A 19,884-nucleotide genomic window follows, 5' to 3' on the forward strand; every position below is an offset into this window, starting at 1 on the left:
ATTATCCCACATATTAATCAAGATAATCAAATATGGACACCGATTACTTACCATTCATCACTATCTGAAAGACAGTCTTCAACACGTTGAACTACCCAACGAATAGAAAAGTGAAGAGCCATAGAAAAGCCCATCATTTTCTCTATCGTAACTATCAGGCTACATGGTAAAAAATAAGGCAAACTGAAATTATTGTTTTAATTACTTCTTCAGACAATATTGCCGCATTTTAGACTAATATACAGGGACCATGGAGAATAATACTAATAGCTAAAACCGACGCGAGCGAAAATGTACAGTGACCTGAATCGAAAACGTTCCAATAAACATGGAATTGCAAACTATCCATTTGCGAAAGAACCGTGAATGTGGTATTACGACCCGCCATTTACATCAGCATAAAATATTGCCCTCATTACAATAAATTATATTTCAATTACAAACTTTCCGATCTAGCCCCCATCTAACTGGGCTCTAGATCCACCTACGACATACCTTAACAAGAGATAAAATACCGCTTCACCACGTTATATGTTACTATTCTATCTAGTTTACTGCAGTTAAAGGAGGTGCTCCACGTGCCATTCTCACCTTTGGATACAAAACTACACCGTTTCTGCAGTGATTTACTAATGCCTTAGAAAACGGATCATTTTGTAAATATTGAGAAGCTAGTATAGTTCGCTACTCCAGTTTCTCTATCGGAACACTTCACTTCCGAAATGACTTCAGACAAGGTACAAAGCCTGTTCGATCTATTGACCTTGACCATATTGATGGGGGGAAGAAGAAATGGAGGGAGAGAGGGGACACGAATAGATGGAGAGAGAGTGGGAGGAGGAGACGGACTGATAAGATGGAGAAAGTGATGGACAGGGAGAGGGGATGGACAAGGAGAGCGGAACGAGGAGAAAGAGAGAGAGAGAGGGTGGGGTGGGGTGGGGGGTAACTGTAGGGTTCGCTAGTGCGTATACCTCGACCCATGTCAGTTTTCGCTGTTAATTGTAATTTACTATGTATCATAATTAATAATCAAATCTGGCACAGGTGGAAGTATTGCAGTGACTAATGATGAATAATTCGACGTACGTCGAATGATGGTTATGATGGTAAGTACCCAGCACGTTAAGCCTTCTAATTTTGATTTTTTTTTAAAAAAAAGCCCTTCTTGTTGGTAGAAGCGAGCAGAGGTTCTGTGCGAGTGATTACTAACATTCAGACTTAATTCATTTCAGTCTTCGTAATTCCATCTTTATACGGTTGTGGGACCTTCCTGTTCTGCGTAAAATTTCGAAACAAAACACCTTCATCTGCCTAAATTTCCATTTGTTATTTTATCATTTGAGCTGCCTGTTTCAGCGCTACATTGCGCTATATTCAGACTCTCTGACCGACATGTAGGAAGAACCCCACCTCTGGCCAAATCAAAATAAGGGCCAGCATTCAGTGACTGCTACCCATAGATTTCTTTTTAACACGCGATCCCTTCGATCATCACTTGCCGATCATCACTTGCCGATCATCACTTGGCGATTATGGGCAAGGAATCGCTTTGGTTAGAAGAAATCTGTGAATACCAGTCACTAAATGCTAGCCACTATTTCGACTGGACCAGAGATGAAATTTTTCCTACACGTGAGTCGGGGTCTTGAAGATGGCGTAATTTAGACGACTGAAAGTGTTTTGATTAGACACTTTAATTAATATAATATCATACAGCAGGTACAAGGCGTTGGCTGACTTGTGTATTCACAGAATTAAATTAGTAAATTAATACGAAAGGGCTGTCGAAGTGCTGTCGAATTCAAATTCCAAATGTTGAGGTGTGGTGGAATTCAAATTAAATAAAATTAGCGAATCTTTAACTTTTAGGAATTTCATACACGTCCTTTCCCTATACTAGAAACGTTGCTTTACTTCCTTTTAAGGTTTACATATCTAATTCTAAAATTTGTAACATCAATCAGAAACAACTGGAATCATGTTAAATTTTGTATGTATTTATTAATTGTACCACAGAGAAAACGATTAAATGTACATTTCATAATAAATGTTTCCTTTTGCAACGAAGTGTGCGTTAGTTTTCAGGTTTCCTGATAACTCACAACTGTATCTTGGACTTGCACCAGTACACTGGACCCTTTCATTTCCCGAGGCGTCCTGTTACTTGATGAGCTAACTAGCCAAGAATCACCAATCACCACTTCCCTTTATATATTCTGTTCAACTTCGCAGCCTCAGTTACGCTTCAGGTTTGAAAAGCAGGAGACAGACAGTGGCAAAAGTGAAGCTAAGATCAGGGCACGTCGTAAGTCGTGGCTGGAGAGCAGAGTTGGCGTGAGCGCTGCCTGCACAGTGCCGTCGTCCAGCTTCAAGGGCCGAAGCACCACAGAAGTATACAGTTAGAATCTTCCAAGAAAATTCAAATCAGCCTTTAGAGCTCCTGACGCTGAGAGGTGGTTTGAGTCTCCATATCTTGTGTTGTTGAAACGAGCGCGTTTGGAATGTGTTCTAGAAAAATAAAGTTTCAGGAAAGTTCCATTCGTGCACCCTGTTTGGCTGCGTGGCCTTCTGAATAATCATTAGGAGACAGTCGTTTAGCGGTGGTATCCTAGATAATAGCAGTATCCATGAGGTCAGATTAACGGGTAACTCAGGTACAAGGTGTGACAAAAAAGTGAGGCACCCAGAAACTGAGTAGGAAACGGATTGATACTTAACTTAGAGGGTATGTGACGGTAAACTTCGACTCCAAATCGGTCACGAGGCTCCTCTAGGATTTGAGCGTTAGCAAACTCCTTCGACACCCTTAGGTCTAATTGGCCTACCTCCAGGCGCTAGAGTACACGCGAGACTGAACTGGGTCGAAGTTTCAGACGTACGTTGCAACAATGGGTGGCACCGAGAGTGTTGCCGAACTGGCTGGCCTTTGAGGGACACTTTGCCATTTTATTCACACATAACGTCGAACCGTCCTGTGATCACGCCACAGGAGGGCGCTAAAAAGGAGGTATGAAGAAACCTAAAAACAGTTTTCTGCTTCGGATCACGCTCACATTTCGTCGAATTGTTATGAACGGTCCCTAGCAATTCCACCCTTTATGACTCAGCAAAGCTACGCTCCAAAGGGGTGCGATGGCGTTCCACGGAGTAGGGCTGAAATGTCCTGAGGGTAGCAGCAGCGGCCAATTTGTTAAGAACGTCGTCCCGTCGCTCATCGCGCTATGAACGGTCGTTTTCGGCCGCGAAATGTGTGGAGGTCAACGCACCAAGGGAAGGGGTGGTTTCGTTGACGCCATTTATGTCACTCCCTGAGGACTTTTCGTGTCAGTTCTGAGCGGCGGTATGTCTGCTAAGGTTTCCTTGGTTGCCCATAAGAAAACCGCTTGACTTCACGCTGGGTGTCGCGGTTCTGACCTCCATCGCAGAGGTGTCAGACGAAGGGATGAAATATGGGTAAGAGGAATTGTGACGATCTTACCATAGTGTGACACGTCCACGGTGGCATTGAGAAGGATGCTGATGAAATTCGGCGGTAATGTGACATCATTAACCCGTCTTGTAGCACACATGAACTTCTGAGCCACGGCCTCTTTTTTCGCTCGTGTCGACACTTACCGTTTGCAGCGTCGCCGACCCCGAGGGTGAAGTCACAGAGCACCACACTTTCGCACCGTTGCGGAGGAAGGTAGTAGGTGCGTTTGAGCCCAATTCCAAACTTACGCGCAGCAATGAGAGAGAATTATGGGATTTAGAAAAAGTGATCCTTTAATATTATTACGCAGTTTATTTGCAAATCATTTAGAAGACAAAGTAAGAGACTCAAAAGTGTACAGAGGATATGACGTAAGTTCTGACCATTTATTGGCGATATTTCAAAAACATATGTACACGAAATGAGGAAAGAAGAAAATGCTGACAGAAAAAAATGAAAGAAGAAATGTATAAAGTATATCTACTTAGTGAACAAAGCATACACTATGTGATCAAAAGTATCCGGACACCTCGCTGTAAATGACTTACAAGTTAGTGGCGCCCTCCATCGGTAATGCTCGAATTCAATACGATGTTGGCCCACCCTTAGCCTTGATGACAGTTTCCACTCCCGCAAGCATACGTTCAATCGTGTGCGGGAAGGTTTCTTCGGGAAAGGCAGCCCATTCTTCACGGAATGCTGCGCTGAGGAGAGGTATTGGTGTCGGTCAGTGAGGCCTGGCCCGAAGTCGGCGTTCCAAAATATCCCAGAGGTGTTCTATAGGATTCAGGTCTGGACTCTGAGCAGGCGAGTCCATTACAGGGATGTTATTGTGGTGTAACCACTCCGTCACAGAGCGTGCATTATGAACAGGCGTTCGATCGTGTTGAAAGAATTAATCGCCATCCCCGAATCGCTCTTCGCAGTGGAAAGTAAGATGGTGCTTAAAACATCAATGTATGCCTGTGCTGTGATAGTGCCGTGCAAAAACAACAAGGGGTGCAAGCCCACTCCATGAAAAATACGACAACACCATAACACCACCGCCTACGAATTTTACTGTTGGCACTACACACGCTGGCAGAAGACGTTCACCGGGCATTCTCCATACCCACACCCTGCCACCGGACCGCCACATCGTGTAACGTGATTCGTCACTCCATACAACGTTTTGCCACTGTTCAATCGTCCAATGCTTACGCTCCTTACACCAAGCGAGCCGTCGTTTGGTATTTACCGCCGTGATGTGTGGCTTATGAGATTATGAAATCCAAGTTTTCTCACCTCCCGCCTGTCACAGTATTAGTAGTGGATCCTGATGCAGATTGGAATTTCTGTGTGATGGTCTGTATAGATGTCTGTCTATTACACATTACGACCGTCTTCTACTGTCGGCGGTCTCTGTCAGTCAAAAGACGAGGTCGGCCTGTACGCTTTTGTTCTGTACGTGCCCCTTCACGTTTCCACAGTGGACCTAAGGATGTTTAGCAGTGTGGAACATATGACAGAAGTGCAACTCAATCACCTGACTACGTTCGAAGTCAGTGAGTTCCGCGGAGCGCCCCATTCTGCTCTCTCACGATGTCTAAGGACTACTTAGATCGCTGATACGGAGTACCAGGCAGTAGGTGGCAACAAAATGCACTTAATATGAAAAACATTTGTTTTTGGGGGTGTCCGGATACTTTTGATCACATAGTTATGTGATCTGTACCAGAAGAGGTTTAATCAAGAATTAGAGTAGAACAAAAAACGGTAGAAATAGAGAAGGAACTGAAAAATATAGAATCTACAGTTGAGAAAGCTGCTGCAGAAGCTTTACGAAAAAATTAAGAATATAAGAAAGAGGAAAGGGTTGAACATTTGGACAACAGAATCAAATAAAGTTATACGGAAAAACCAAGACGCTTATCTTAATTATCTCAATGAACCAACAGAAGATAATCATCAGTTTTACAAAAAGGAGAGAAATGCAGCAAATCGAGCAGTGAGACGAGCTCGTCAAGAATCGTGGGGTAGGTTTATCAGTGTAACAGAAGACGATATTCATGGGAGGCAAAAGATAGCTCATGAAACGATGAAAATGCTAAATCAAACAGCAAAAGAAGTCGCTGAAATAAATAACATTCAACAAACGAAATGGATAGAAAATTACAAGAACTTGTAGTGTGAAGCAAATTGCTCCATAGAGAATATAGAGGATGAATCTGAAATAAGCTGTACAGATGATTTATGAGTGGATGAATTAAGAGAAGCCCACAACACCACAGAAAACAGGAAAGCTACTGGTATGGATGCTATCAACGCTGAACTGCTAAAATATGGAGGTATCCTACTACAAAAAAAGGTTACTACATTTATTTAATATGAGCCGGAGAAAGGGAACTATTCCAAAAGCACTGTCCTAACCACCGTTTTAAACACAAGACTGCAGTAGTTGCTGGATCCGTAAAGGAATCAGCACACAAACTTTATGCAAAAATAGTGGATAAGAGGTTAAAGGTTATAGCTTACAATTTATTAAGCGAAGAACGAATGGGATTTCGGAGGGATAGGTCGACGACAGATACAGTATTTATTATAATAATCGAAAAACAAAGTGAGTATAATGGGGAAACCCACATAGTGTTCGTTGGTTTTATAGTAAGGCATTCTATAATGTTGATAGAAAGAAAATGTGAAGTATGAGGAAAAAGGGATATCTATGACAGATAATAATCGTTTTAAAAAGTCTCTACAAACACATGACTGTAATTTTAGATATAAATGGAAATCTAACACAGCCTGCCGCCACAAACAAGGGAGCAAGACAAGGGCGCAGCAATTCACTATCAGGTTTCAATATTTCTTTGGATGACGCAATTTGGAAATGGAAGGAGATTTTTAACGAAGGATTTAAGATTAATAGTAATACCGCTTGAACTGTCTTTTATATGCACACGACAAACCATTGCTGGCGACTAACGAAGATGACATACAAAGGGGAATACATTTGTTAGGTAAGATTTGTGGAGAGTACCATTTGACGATTTCAGTGGCTTTCAAGGGGAAATATCCTGTACGAATACAATTTGTCATCAACAGTAAAACAATAGAACAATAGAACAGATCTTATATTTTAGTGATTTAGGTTGTGACGTCACATATGTGTGTAACGATGAATAGATGTCTAAAAAATAAAACGAGCGAAGAAACAAGATTGTAATTTTATAAGACGACGGCAGCTGCAATGCTTGTTTACGGAAGTGAATCATGAGTTATAAGTAAAATTCAAGAAAGTCGCATACAAGCAACGGAGATGAGGTTTCGAAGAACTGTAAAGAAATTCACGAGAGCCAACAGATTTCGAAATTCGGAAATTGGGAAGACCTGAATATATTTAACATCCTCAACAAAATACAACGAAACAGAAGAAACTGGGAAGAACCTCTCGAAAGAACCAGTGGAGAAAGTTTACCTCTCCAGGTAAGAAGATTTTAGCCAGTTGGGAGATGAAGTCAAGGAAGACCTAGGAAGCGATGGGTACTGTCACAGGCAAAACGAAAAAATGACCTAACGTTTGCAGTGAAGATGATGATGATGAATTCAGTTAAAATATTCCATCCCTTGAGCACCTTTCTGCACTCAAGACACGCAAAGTTTCCCAAACTGTGTTTCACAAAACACCCTTGTTCTCCGGGAAGTTAATAATAACATAGCGTATTTTTCGACATTATGACAGTAGTAATCATTTTTCAAAACAAAAATATTACGTTTTCTGTGTTATTCGTTATGATTTAAAATTGAAATAATCACTGAACGAAACAAGTTTATCTCGCTTTTTACAATTTTATAAACCTTCAGAGTAAACAAGGTGTTCCAGAGAAGTACCAGGATTTTTAGTGTTCCGTCACAGGGAAAGTTTTGGAATCCCTTATCTAGAGCAAAATATCATTTACTGCACTTACTACCGGCTCAGAATGTTATAGGTGTATTACTCTGACATACACTACATTTTCCTGAATATTTTCCTCCCTGATTATCTCTTGTTTACATGTGTACGAAATCAGCGACAAGCCGTAGCGGATTCGTTGTTTATTCTCTTTTGTATTACAGTCGCAGTTATAAACTGCGAAACTGGGTATTTTGTCCGCAGCTGTATTTGCAGCACATAGTAACGAGTATCTTCGACGTATGCATCATGATTTATGCGTACGTATCATGACATTTCAGAGGAGCAAAGATCTGCTCCATAAAAATGAACGTGGATTCTAAAAACATAGATCTTACGAAACTCAGCTCGATCTGTTCGTCAATGAGATCGAAAGCAGTGTAGATACACGTTCACAGGTGTTCCTTACTTGAGGAAGCCATTTGACACAGTTCCGCACTGTAGGGAACAAAACCCGAGCTTACCGAATATAGGACCAGGTGTCGATTCCATTCGGGATTTCCTTGCAAATAAAATTCAACAAGTCGTACTTAGCGGAGCAAAATCGACAGATTTCTTGATTCCTCCATCACTTCATAGTGGAACGATTTAATATGCAACCATTTCACTGTGCACTTTGGCTGATCTGCCGTCTTCGATATGTGCGTAATTTTCATGTTGTGTCCGCCTGCTTAGCTGGGTGGTAACGTGCTCGCCTCTCATGGATGCGGTCCCAGGTTCGGTTTCCGGCCGGGTTGGAGATTTTTCCGCTCGTGGGGTGGGTGTTCATCCTCATCCCCGGCACGCAAGTCACCCAATGTGTCGTCGGCTGACGTAAGACTTGCACTTGGCTGCCGAACTTCCCCTGATGGGGCTTCCCGGTCAACGATGCCATATGCTCATTTCCATTCCATTTTTCAGGCGGTGCGAATATATACGACAGTAGCTGTTTATCGTTATCATTGAGAAAAAATTAAGATGCAACTTGCAGTATTATCGTATTTATGTGTTCCTCTCTCTAACCTTTATAGAGAAACAGAAGTTTTTTTTCCAAAAGGTACCTGATTGGGACAAAGAACTGCGGAAGTTATTACGTTTGTAGAGCAGCAAACTGTCGCATGTTTAAAAAAATTCAAATATAACTATGCATTAAATTTTATAAAAATGTGTCTGATGTCACTTTGTTTTTCATGTTTTGCGCATACAGTACACCTTCTCTGGGTTGTCTTCCTCACTGACGTTCCTAGGGTTAGAGACATAAAGTTGCATTCGATTAAGCGCAAGGCGTTATCACCGCCCGATCTCCCTACACAACCTCTCTTTGTCTGCCGTCAGTGGTGAACGCCTAGAAACTCGTTGATGAGTTTTTGCTGAAAATGAGATATTGAAATTTTTTTCCCTTTCAGTTCTTATAACGAATGAAAGAATAATTTTTATATCATATTACAGTTTTTCGTACACATTCTACTGAACTTGGCATCATGTCGATCCTGTTGACGGCCTCCATGTTTTCACTGCAGCTCACGACGCAAGCTGATATTCTTTTTGCTCCATTTGTGCTTCTTTCACTTTTGTCTGTGTCTATAATTTCGCTTTTTTGAAGAGATGAAAGTAGCTTCAGTTTTCGTTTGTCCTGCCACTGGAGAGCAAGAAGTTTATATGTTGACTTGTTTTAAGTTTTTCTATAGCATGCAAGATTGTACCGTTTTTCCTTACAGCTCCACACGCATTAGTGATTCTGTCATGCAGGTAAGAAAATAACGCGAAACCGGTGTACCAATTATTAACGTACGCTATGTGACGAATATTAAGGTAGCGTTCTAATAAAGTAAGAACAATGCTTTCAGATATTTCAACATTTATACCAAAATCAGTTTCTTTTTTTACGTCCGTTGCTGTCTTCACATAGATAATAAAGTTAAGAATATATCCAATTTCATAATCATAGAACACAAAAATATTTACACCATATCTACGGCGTTTGGATGGACTTAACTGTTTGAAGAAGACACGACCTTTGTAGAGAACTAAACTTTCGTCAGTGCACAAGGATGGAAAGCATGTAGATGTTTTTCTTAGGTGATTCACAGTTCACATGGGGCCCCATTGTTATCATCAAAGTGTAACATTCTTAGTAACAGAAGGTAATATCTCTTGGCATGACTGGCGCAAACATTGGAGTAGAAAGTAACTGATCTTTGGTCCAATATTATTTCAATTTTTGTCACTTGAGCCACCAGAAAATTTGCGCCAAGGAAGCAGAAAACACTGTTTGTGTTTTTCCGACGTCGCAATCTTGATTTTTCAGTGGTGTCGTTGGAAAGGTGCTCGTAATATAAATTACATTCAAACGAATTTGTAGTTTACAATTTCTTGACTACGAAAGCTTGGAAACAGTCATTTACGGTAGATGAATCACCTAAACTGACAATTTTGCAACCGGACTTACTGAAATGATACACTTTCGGTCCAAATCAGAGTCTTTCCATCTAAAATCATACGCTTTGTTTCTTTTAGCAGATTGGTCAGGCATATGCTCAGGTTCTTCTTCGGAAACGAGTAACGGCCTTGCCGCAGTGGCTACACCGGTTCCCGTTAGATCACCGAAGTACGCAGTCTGCTTTCCGCAGCGCTGCGGCGAGGACGTCTTGTTTACGTCCCGTCCGCGCGGTCGCGAGTGCACGTAGTTGTTTACTACTTCGTCGCCGCTAGTTTAGAGTCCATCACTACCGACGCAACATGGCACATTCATACAGACAAACCACCATCAAGATCAGTTTTCAAACCGATCATGCACGACCGCGAGCTTTTGAAGTGGAACGTTTTCTACGTGACGACGTTAAAATTGACCCGCGAGACATAATTGGTATCCATCTCTCTATCACGAGCAGTGTTGTCTACGTGAAGCTAGTAAGTGACGAGGTCTGCAACAGAATCGTGAGCGCACATGCGAACGATCTTAAATTCAAACATTCTGATGGCCATATTGGGGCGGTCTCTATCGATCACGCGGGGCTTGGCCTCCGTACGATACGCGTCTTCGAACTCCCTTTCGAAGTACCACCGGACGTAGTCACCGCGGCTTTCCAGCCCTACGGCAAAGTGATCAGCCATATGGCCGAAAAATGGACCACCTTTACAACGTACCCCGTTCTTAACGGGGTACGACAGATTAAAATTGAACTGACCAAACATGTTCCGTCATATCTTGTCATCGGCGGATGTAGGGCGATCATTATGTATGACGGTCAGCCACGCACTTGCTCTGGTTGTGGCCAAGTAGGGCACGTCCGGTCGGATTGTCTCCGACGACGGCTTACTCAAATCCCGACGGGTGAATCTATGACTCCTTCTACGGTGACGACCCTTCCTCTCAATTACGCCGAAGTTACACGGGCAGCAACCTTTTCCGATGCTGACGACAGTAGTCCGATAGCCGCCCCCGATGGAGAGACCACAATGGCTTCTGCAGTACAGGATCCGGCCTCTACAACGGCGCCCCCACCTGAAGATAATCACCGACCGACCTTGCAAGAAGGCGTGGATGCCAGGATGGACATTGACCCACGGGTTGTGCCGACAGCGGCTTTTCTTCCAGACACCGGAGCAGCTGACGAAATCCACCCACATTCAGATACTGAAACACACGTTCGTAAACAGCGTTCCCCGCGAAAACACAAGAGACGGCGGCGTGCTCCATCGGACGAGTGTTTGCAGCGATCGTCTGACATGGACTGTGGAAATTCCGACGACGGTACCGGCGGTACAGAGGCCGCTGTAACTTCCAACTCAACAGATCACCGTGGTGACGGCTTCAGCCCCTCAGACCCCACAGCACAGCAGGATCACAAGCAGCCAACCGCTGCCGATTCCCAGCCAGCAGAGCCGATGGAGTCAGCGCCGAGTGCCGCAGCAGCCCCTAACAGCCACCAACAGCCGATGGTGTTTCATGGCGACTGGGCGGACGACTGTGAGGAACACTCCTTGCCCATCGTGTCGGACGACACGGGGGGAAATTTACCCCACCAGTGTTGATCCTTTCCCGCCGTCCGTTATAGTGACTAGACAGCCTTACCAGGGTATTGATGGCCAACACGGATGCTGTGGATAGACCTCAAACTTATCGCGTTGCAACTATAAACATCAACACTATACGGACGCGCGCTAAGTTATCCTTGCTTCAGGATATGTTGAACTCTGCTTCCATCGACATAGCCCTTCTCCAGGAAGTGTACGTCGACGACTTCCCAGGCATGTACGGTTACGATGCTTGCGTTTCTCCAGCTTCCCCAACAGGCAGCGGTGTCGCTGTACTTCTTCGGGAAGGGATAGTGGCGGACGATATCCTGTTTCTGCCTGGGGCAAGAGGAATGGCACTCACAGTCCTGGGGGTCCGCCTTATCAATATCTACGCACCTTCCGGGACGGACAAACGTCGCGACCGTTCACGATTCTTTGCGGAAGACGTCGCCCCGCTCTTCCAAGGCCGCCACGACCATCTGGTGTTTGGAGGTGACTACAATTGCGTACTGGCGCCCAGAGATCAACTCCCACGCCATAATCCGTGCCCGGAACTCGGGACGCTCATTCGAGACCTGCAGATGGTGGACACTTGGGAACATCTTCACGGCCACCGACCGGGATTCACGCACTTCACAAGTCACTCTTCCAGTCGTATCGATCGGATTTATGTCTCACGCTCTCTCGCCCCTGGAACACAGGATGCGGAACTGTGGCCTGCAGCATTCTCGGACCACTCAGCTTACATTTGTGCCGTCACCCTGCGGCGGCAACAAGTGTGGAGAAGCCGCAGCCCGTGGAAATTAAACATCGCTCACCTGTCGTACCCGGATTGCCGCCAAGCCGTTGAGGATACGTGGCATTCGTGTGAAAATCGCCTCCGTGCATATCCCACAACGATCCGCTGGTGGTTGGACTGCGCCAAACCGGCACTGAGGCGAACGTTGATATCCTACGGTCGTGGCCACGCTACTTGGCGAAGACATACACTCGACTTTTACTTCCGGGTCCTGCGCGACTGCGATGCTATGGCACCGTCTCCGGAACGACAAACGGCGGTCCACCGTGCTAAGGCTCAGATCCTCGCTCATATGCGACGCCACCTAGAGGGGGTAGTCATCCGCTCGAGGACGCAGGATCGGATACCGAGCGAACGCCCGTCAATGTTCCACGTCCTTCGTGAACGTCAACGACGCCAACGAGCGCTGATACGCTTCATCGACACGGAGGACGGTCATCGCCTCACCACGCAACAAGACATAAACACAGCGTTCTACAATCATTATTCCCAACTCTATTCCGCTCAGACCCCTGATCCGACAGCACTGGAGGACGTCTCTCAGACGATTTACGGCACCGTCACCCCGGCGATGGAAGCGGCCTTGATGGAAGAAATTACAGAAGAAGAAGTGACCGACGCCATTAGAAAAGGTGCTGTCAACAAGTCTCCGGGTCCTGATGGTCTCCCCTTGGAATTTTACCGGACTTTTCAATATTTATTAGCCTCCCGATGGACGGACATCTGTCGCGAACTCCTATCCCCGGACGTGCCGCTCCCTGCGGCCCTTGTGGAAGGGATGATTATACCTATTCACAAACCGTCCGGTGGCTCACGACTGCAGGACTACCGCCCGTTGACGCTATTGAACTGCGACTTTAAGATCTTTTCTCGACTGTTGGCGGCGCGGATACGCCTGACCCTACGAAATGTTATCTCACCCGATCAAACATCATTAGGAGGCGACAATAATATTCAAACAGCACTCAGTGAATATCGTGACTTGATCTCACTGGCGAGGGCATGTCGTCTGAAGGGTGCACTGGCAGCAATCGATTTTAGTCAAGCTTTCGACCGAGTGGACCACAACTATTTGGAAGCGGTCCTCCAACATATGCGGTACCCACAGCCATTCGTCACTGTCGTCATGCGACTACTCCGTGGCGCGACGTCCAAGGTGATCGTCAACGGCCGACCTTCGCAGCCCCTCACCATTTCTCGATCGATACGCCAAGGGTGCCCTCTGTCCACTTTACTTTACGCTGTGGCCATGGAACCTCTCCTCTGCGGCCTGCGCCAACGACTAACGGGTATGACGTTACGAGGCCATACTTTCCGATGTAAAGCGTACGCTGACGACCTGGTGATTGTCATCCGCCACGGTGACGACACCGCTAGCGCACTAAACTGGATAACGAAATATGGCATGGCCACTGGTAGTCGTATCAACGTCGCAAAATCGGTGGCCATGAACATCGGGGTCGGATTGTCTGAGAACAGTGTCACCCCCTTACAGCTCAGAGATAGTTTGAAATGTCTCGGCATTGACTTTACAGACGATATACGAAGGACCGCTGCTCACAACTTTCGACGGCTTTTACGGAATGTTCGGACTGGAATTGCCAACAACCGCCTACGAGCCCTGGACATCGTCCAACGGACCCAGTATGTTAACACACATTTAGCGTCACGCATTCCGCACATCGCCCAGATATTACCTATACCGGTGATGTTAGCTCGCCGTATACTTGCGGCTTTTGGGTCCTTCGTGAGTTCAGGAATGCTTTTCAAGATCAAATATGAGACTCTCACCCTTCCCCCGGATCGGGGAGGGCTTGGCCTTTATCACGTATATGACAGAGCGGTCGCCCTATTTGTGAGCACATTAGTCAAACTATGGCACCGCCGTCCGGACAGTCTGACCAGTTTGTTAATAGAAGAACTAGCACCGCCCTCCCTGTTGCCGCCTGTGCCGATACACCACGTCCCCTCCTCGCTCTTCTACATCGGTGTCTTTTACCTCGAACTCAGTTACGTTCGACTTGCCTTACCAGCGACTCAAATGGCGACGGCAAAGACGGTTTATAGGGTCCTGCAACGTGGACGACCCGATAACGTCGTGGAGAGGAAGCACCCGAACGTCAACTGGCGAGTAGTGTGGAGGACAATTCATCACGTAACACTGGACACTGACGTCACGGCGATGTGGTATATCACTGTCAACGGTAAGCAGGTGACCAGATCAAGGCTACATGCGATCCACATGGTAGACTCACCCACGTGCACGAGCTGTGGCGTTCAAGACGACGATGAACACCGTCTTAGCTGTGGCGAGTCTACGGCAGTGTGGCACTTAGTGAGGCAAATGTCAGCATATTTCCTTCGGGTAACGCCGAATCATATCGACCCCAAGACTATCTTCTTCCCGGATGAAACGTATTACCCACGCACTAAAACTAATGCAATGACGTGGCTTCGTGGACATGCAGTGCATTATTTGTTTCAAGACGGCACTAAGGACACTTTAGACTTTTGGAACTATTTGCAGGACCGACATTGCAAGATCCTCCGTAACCCTAAGTATCGCCAATATTTTTCCAATTTTTTGTGGAGTGCGTTCCACGACCCTCCACGTAGCTGGAACATCACGGGTAAGAGAAGCTAAAATTACAATACGATGATAGAACACTACACGGTACCACGTGGGATCTACTTTTATCATTACGAGAAGTCATACCTGGATGATACAGCAGATGGAGAGTTTCGTTGTGAACCCTCACACTCTGTAGCAGTATTGGCCCCATTTCCTCTTTTTGTCCCCGGTGCGAAAAGATCTTCGCAGTTTTAGTTTTCCCATCCGGTGCAAGATGTAGCACTGGTTAATGGTGGTATGGATTCCACCCTTCAGTTTTGTTTCATGGGTTCCTTCGCCCCGCACTTTGCTCTCTTTTTTTTATGCCTTTTTCTACAACTATTAGCATGGTTTTGGTTATGTGCGTCCCCAACTCGACGCAAAGAGTGCACTTACTAGTTTTCAGTTACTTACTGTAAAAAAAAAAAAAAAAAAAATTTAAAAAATGAAAAAAAAAAAATTAAAAAAATTTAAAAATAAATAAATGAATAAATAAAATTAAAAAAAAATCACAATAATACACCCACTGCATCCTTTGTACCACTTCACATCCCCAGGATGGGAGGGGGGAGACATCGTGGACAGGCCTCGGGTCGCGACCCCTGCCCACCTTGCCTCCGCCAGCCCACTACCTGATCCCAAAAAAAAAAAAAAAAAAAAAAAAAAAAAAAAAAAAAAAAAAAAAAAAAAAAAAGCGGTAAAAAAATAATAAAAAAAAAAAAAAAAAAAAAAAAAAAAAAAAAAAAAAAAAAAAAAAAGTTAAGCGCTGTCGGGCGTGGCCGGCCCTTGGATGGGTGACCATCTGGGCCGCCATGCGCTGTTGCAATTTTTTGGGGTACACTCAGCCTCGTGATGCCAATTGAGGAGCTACTCGACCGAATAGTAGCGGCTCCGGTCAAAGAAAACCATCATAACGACTGACTGAGCAGTGTGCTGACCACACACCCTTCCTATCCGCATCAGCTGAGGATGATACGGCGGTCGGATGGTCCCGATGGGCCACTTGTGGCCTGAAGACGGAGTCAGTGCTTCTTCGGTATCGGAGGAAGAAGCGATGGTGATGTCAAAATCTGGATCTGCATTTTCTGATGCAGCGTTTACTGGTTCGCTAATATTTTGAATGTCTATAGTGATGGATTCACCTACAGGCTCATCGGTATCACTATCTGTCAAACCATTAGCAGATGGATTGGGCATGATGAGGTCTTCGTCGTCACTTTGATTTAAAAGACTCAGCACGTAATCGTCTGTGAACGGACAGTAACAATATGTCATTGTATTCGATAACACGGAAAGAGTAGCACACAAACCAGGTAGTATTACGATACCGATGATTTCTAAAGACAATTCACCATTCAATAAGTAGTTCCAAACATTTCCATGTTCCTACGTTTAGACCGCATATTTGTGCAACAATCGTCTCTAACTTGCTGGCCGAGTAGTAGGCGTTATACTTAACAGTGCTACTGTAGCAGGGAACCACTGTAAATATTTTTCGTAACTAGTAGTATATGTACCCCTGGAGCATTAAAAGATTAGCGTATATGTACGGTTGGAGGAATGAAACGATTAAGGCTGATAAACAAACAAACAAAAATGCTAACATTCGTTGTTTTCTGACAATGGTCGAACAAGGCGAGAATCGGTTCGAAAAAGATATTACTAGGAAAAAAAAAAAAACGAAATTGTTCACCGGGATACGTCGTATGGAAAAATTTATCCCTGCTTTTAATCAAATTCCGCTTAACGTTCTTTGTTCTCGCTCTCCCTCCGCATCCCCCTTTCATTCAATTCAGTACTTCATTAGCTACTAGATTTAGTGCTTCACTAGTCTTGTATGGAGCAAAATCTTAAAAGCTACGATCCTCTTCTTTGAAGCAGGCTTACAGAGTATCTCAGATTGCTGTTATCGTTTGGAATACTATGGTCAGTAGACTGAGAACTGGAAGTAGCCACACTACTTTCCTTCTCCACTGTTCTTTTAATCTTCCCTCTCCAAGATTCAACAGCTTCTACAGCGTATTTAGGATTCACTTCTCCATCCAAGAGTGTACAGAGGAATAGGTGATAATTTGTGAAGATTTCTCCACATTCGCACCAGTCCTCCCATTTCTTTGGAGGGTTTTTTTTTTGCATTTGGAGACCCCTAATGTTAAAAGAATGAATGTTCTCTGGGTGGGGTATGAGAACGTGCGGCCTCCAGGACGTTCCTCCTTCTATTCGTAAGTAGTGTTGACTTGTGTTTTCTGCTGTAGATTTAAGCGTCTGGTCTCTGGTACAGTTGTTAAGCTGCAAGTTTTCTTGAGCAGTCCTTTTCTAGCCCTCAGACGTTGCGTGACACATGTGTTATTACATGCCATATATCTTGGATCTTCTGTTCTCTGGGTGGGGTATGAGAACGTGCGGCCTCCAGGACGTTCCTCCTTCTATTCGTAAGTAGTGTTGACTTGTGTTTTCTGCTGTAGATTTAAGCGTCTGGTCTCTGGTACAGTTGTTAAGCTGCAAGTTTTCTTGAGCAGTCCTTTTCTAGCCCTCAGACGTTGCGTGACACATGTGTTATTACATGCCATATATCTTGGATCTTCTGTTTCCATCTGAGTTTCTGTTTCAACTGCATATGCTCTTCTCATTTGGGGTGGAAACAGTGACTGCGAGAGCGTAAGCAGCGGTCGATGATGTGGGTCACAAGCGAACTGGAAAGAGACAATTTGACTTGATATGAGAGTGCTGTCTCGCGGCGGTAACGTTGAATAAAAAGTGTTCTTAGGTTTTCAGCCGCGTCAGATGGTTAAAATTACACGAGCTTTCGGCAAAGCACTCCTGCTGACTGTTGATGTGCCCCGTATATACACTAGCTGCCGGCTGTGGCGTCACTGGTGCTCGTGGGATCCCAATGTAAGTACATACGTTGACTCGGTGTCTGATGTGTTTGCTTCAGCCGCACAATCGCTGTACCCTAAGCCGTGCTGAGCTGGAGGCCACCGTCTCTACTTAGGTTCTTTTTAGTGATTTTTATTTCAACGGATTCTTTAACTACACTGTCGCAGAAGCGGTCAGTACGAGCCACGAAAGAGCTTTCGTCAAATTTTATCTGCTGACTGTTTTCTAAAGCATGCCCAGCTGAAGCAGATTTCTAGGGGTAGTGTGCTCCTTCCTGCGTACAATTTCAATTACGTGATCTACTTCTACATCTACGTGATTACTCTGCTATTCACAATAAAGTGCCTGGCAGAGGGTTCAATGAACCACCTACATGCTGTCTCTCCACCGTTCCACTCTCGAACGGCACGCGGGAAAAACAAGCACTTAAATATTTCCGTGCGAGCCCTGATTTCTCTCATTTTATCGTGATGATCATTTCTCCCTATGTAGGTGGGTGCCAACAGAATGTTTTCGCAATCGGAGGATAAAACTGGTGATTAAAATTTCATGATAAGATCCCGTCGCAACGAAAAACGCCTTCGTCGTAATGATTGCCACTCCAATTCACGTATCATGTCTGTGACACTATCTCCCCTATTTCGTGATGATACAAAACGAGCTGCCCTTCTTTGTACTTCTTCGATGTCATCCGTCAGTCCCACCTGATGCGGATCCCACGCCGCAGAGCAGTACTCCAGAATAGGGCGGACAAGCGTAGTGTAAGCAGTTTCTTTGGTGGACCTGTTGCACCTTCTAAGTGTTCGGCCAATGAATGGCATTCTTTGGTTTGCTCTACCCACAATATTTCTCTGTGATCGTTCCAATTTAGGTTATTTGTAATTGTAATCCCTAAGTATTTAGTTGAATTTACAGCCCTCAGATTTGTGTGACTTACCGCATAGTCTAAATTTAGCTGATAGCTTTTAGTACTCATGGGAATAACTTCGCACTTTTCTTTCTTCAGGGTCAATTGCCACTTTTCGCACCATACAGGTATCTTATCTAAATCATTTTGCAAGTCGTTGTGGCTAGAAACCAAAGAAGTTTTTATTAAATCTGACACTATGTCCGTGCACCCAGATATTACGACTGAGCACGCACACTTCGCAATACCCGGAGTTTTTCCCGCTGTAGGTAGTGCGCACAGTGTTCAGAAAGTGTTGCAGAACGCGAGGCAAATTTACGCCACGGGAGAGTCGGCAAACCCGGCCTATCGCAGGCAACGGGGAAGAAGGATTAAATCCTGCTGGACCGCGCCGGGTCACCGGCCGGCAGTTCGCCGCAATATTTGCACCAAAACGCCATCGTCTTAATGTGCGGTGAATTATACGCACGCGGCGGTATTAATTGCCGGTGAGATGAGTTATGATATTGGAGCTGGCGCGCTCGGTCCTTTTTTGTGGGCAGCCGCGCGCCGGCGCAGGCGGCTGGTCCGTGCACAGACAGCCCATTTTCGCTATCACGTAAAGCAATTACTAATGCGGCGAGCGCGCACGCCCTCCGAGTCCCGCGCTTCGCGGTGGGTCCGCCTCCGCTCGGCCACGGCGGACCCGCACCGCGCCGCACGGCACCGGGCCCATATTTCAGGATCATGCCGCGGTCCGCGCCCGCTCCCATACGCAACCCCGGAACTCCCCAGGGAGGTGTCTGACGCCTGCTTACCTGTCGGATATTAAAACGGCGTAGCTGCGTTGCTTCCTTATCTGCCCCTCAGTAAATACGCAAAATCCCATTTCATACCCTTCCTTAAGCGTTCTGTAATATCACATTTCATTAAGTAAATACACTACTGGTCATTAAAATTGCTACAACACGAAGATGACGTGCTACAGACGCGCAATGATGCTGTGATATGCAAATGATTAGCTTTTCAGAGCATTCACACAAGGTTGGCACCGGTGGCGACACCTACAACGTGCTGACGTGAGGAAAGTTTCCAACCGATTTCTAATACACAAACAGCAGCTGACCGGCGTTGCCTGGTGAAACGTTGTTGTGATGCCTCGCGTAAGGAGGAGAAATGCGTACACATCACGTTTCCGACTGTGATAAAGGTCGGATTGTAGCCTATCGCGATTGCGGCTTATCGTATCGCGCCATTGCTGCTCGCGTTGCTCGAGATCCAATGACTGTTGGCAGAATATGGA

This window comes from Schistocerca nitens, chromosome 4, assembly GCF_023898315.1.
Source record: "Schistocerca nitens isolate TAMUIC-IGC-003100 chromosome 4, iqSchNite1.1, whole genome shotgun sequence".
Lineage (NCBI taxonomy): Eukaryota > Metazoa > Arthropoda > Insecta > Orthoptera > Acrididae > Schistocerca > Schistocerca nitens.